Here is a 2,680-nt window from a genome sequence, read left to right as displayed (position 1 = left end):
TGTTAACAGGTGAGAATTTAAAGTTACAATATATTAAGTTAAAGGATTAGGATAAAAACAAAGAGGGAAAGGATTTGCTGAATTAGCTAACTGAACTGGAATACAAAAAAGGGAGGTGTGAGGAGGTCAGGGAAACAAGTAAATGAAAGAAGTGTTTTTACTTTTCTGTATTTTGTATTTTTTCTTTTTTTCCCTTTTTTCTATTTTTGTAACCTTTTTTGAAACTTTAATAAATATCATTTTAAAAAAAATGAAAGCATACCAGTGCAAGTAGATAAATAGGTACCGCTGCGGTGGGAAGGTAAATGGCATTTCTGTGCACTCTGGTTTCCCTCACGGTGTTCCATTGTGCCAGACGCGGTTTAGCCATGCCAGCCACATGACCCGGAAAGCTGTTTGCAGACAAACACCGACTCCCTTGGCCTGAAAGTGAGATGAGCGCCACAACCCCAGTCACCTTTGACTGGACTTAATCTGCAGGAGGATCGTTGGTTGTCCCCAACTGGCAAGGCTCATCTGACAACAGCAAGAAGCTGAGAGTTTTGTGTCACTGGCCCAGTCCTGTGGGATGCTCTGCCAATATAGATTCAGCAGGTACCTTCTGTTTCAACCTTTAAATGTCTGCTGAAAACTTACTATGCTGCCAAGCTTATGCAAGCAAAAATAAATAAAATATTACCATAATGGTTAGTTGATGGCCTTTGATTTTAAATCTTTGCGTGTTTTTATTATATAAGGATATTGTTGTAAACTTTTTATGATACAGCTGTATATATCTTTTTTATAAATAAATATTGCAAACTTGTAAGGATAAAAGGATGGGAGGAAACATGTATACTACTCTGAATTATCTGGGGAAATATAAGGATTTAAATGTAAGAATACATTTATTTCAGCTTTCAGCTTTTTTCTGTTTGCCATTCTGAGCTTCAGTCTACAAGCTCCTCATTCTTTTTCTGAAATTAGGGATAATAACAACCTTGAAGTGGAAAGGGCAATATGGTGAATACTGCATTTGAAAGGCCATCCATTTATTTCCAGGAGAGCATCAGTAATTTCAGATCCCTAGATTTTTTTCCATGGAGCTCAGATTCTAAAAACCACAAATGGCTGTAACTAACAGCTGTTGCCCACATTAACAGAAGGAAACGGTAGAATCCTGAACTGTGCCTCTTCAGACTGCAGCATGGGAGGGGGTCGTGCATTCTTGTTTTCAGTGCCCATCATGTTAAACAAAACCAAGACATCCCTGAATTTAACCAACTAGTTCATCAGTGAGACAGCTTTAGCATAGCCCTCACTATACTGTGCTAATTTACTGCATGCAAAGAAACTCATTCTAAGCTGTACAGTGGTACCTCGGGTAAAGTACTTAATTCATTCCGGAGGTCCGTTCTTAACCTGAAACTGTTCTTAACCTGAAGCACCACTTTAGCTAATGGGGCCTCCCGCTGCCGCTGCACCGCCGGAGCCCGATTTCTGTTCTTATCCTGAAGCAAAGTTCTTAACCTGAAGCACTATTTCTGGGTTAGCGGAGTCTGTAACCTGAAGCGTATGTAACCTGAAGCGTATGTAACCCGAGGTACCACTGTATTCAGAAATACCACAGTTGAGGCTAGTCCGCTAGATGCACTGGGACATGACTCTGGTAAGCAGAATTGCAAGCAAACAATTAACTTCTCCCATATATATATTCAAAGGCAGACTCGGAGGCATTTGGATTTGTGGCAGGCCCAAAATGGCAACTGAGGTGACTGAGGGGGTGGGACTGAGGTGGCTGACGGGGAGAAGGAGGCCGCCGACGCTGCTGCTGCTGAGCCACTGACCAACCCCAGCCGGGAGCAATTCCTGGACTACATCGTCAACGTTTCCTTGCAGAAGATTGTGGAAGCAGGCAGCTACCATAGGTTTGCGAAGTGTTACAGTCATCATTACAAAGTGCAACCTGAACTCACCAAGTGTGTTTACAATCAGTTAATCTCCCACTGGCAAACCTCCTTTTGGGAGGAGATCCAGGAGATCTGAATGAAGAAGGGAATCTCAGTGTGCCCTTTAAATCACTAGATGAACTTGTGGAAGAAGCAAAGAAAAGCGGTACACCAGTGGAATCCCAGAGGAAGACGTCCACAGTGCTGTTGTACCGGACCTTCTGAAGCAGCGCAGATTCCTACAAAAGGCCATAAAAGAAAAGGAAGAGGCGAACTCGTGGTTGGCTGAAGCAGTGCTGGCTGTCAGAAGAGAATTGCAGACCTGCAGGAGATCAGAAAGAGAAAGGAAGAGTGGCAGGCAGTTGCTCAAGAAGGTCAGCAGATCGTGAGCAGCCTTGATGAGCTTTAGTGAGGAAGAAAGTCTTCCCTGGCTCCTCACAAATGGAGCCCCAACTAAAAAGGTGCTTTGGAAGGCTAGGATCCCAGTCCAGGACTTGTAAAAGCTCTGAGGTGGGATTCCCCAAAGAACTGACAGGCCACAAGTCTACTGCAGTGTGAGACTCACTGGTTTCCAATTCTTGCAGAGTGTTGCTTTCACAATCCTGCTGCTGGGCTATTTAAAAAAGTCTTTGCTGTGTGTTTGGGACCTGGACTATATGACCACACCCTGGACTGTGCAAGCCGGGGGGGGGTGTTCTTTTTGTAGCTGCTTGAACTTTCCTTTTCCCTTGGTCAAGGTGCATTTGAGCCCT

The 2,680-nt window shown here is 43.7% G+C and overlaps 1 pseudogene across 1 annotated transcript; it reads left to right on the top strand.

Annotated features, from left to right (window-relative positions):
- Positions 1 to 1,738: 1,738 nt before the first annotated feature.
- LOC308481151 (polyamine-modulated factor 1 pseudogene) lies at positions 1,739 to 2,414 on the top strand (annotated as a pseudogene). The gene has a single exon. The product of its transcript is annotated as a polyamine-modulated factor 1 pseudogene (transcript).
- The last annotated feature ends 266 nt before the right edge of the window (positions 2,415 to 2,680 follow it).

This window comes from Podarcis pityusensis (assembly GCF_964106645.2).
Source record: "Podarcis pityusensis genome assembly, chromosome: 7".
NCBI classification, from domain to species: Eukaryota; Metazoa; Chordata; class Lepidosauria; order Squamata; family Lacertidae; genus Podarcis; species Podarcis pityusensis.
Note: the sequence above shows the minus strand (reverse complement) of the source record. Positions and strands in the feature narration are given on the sequence as shown.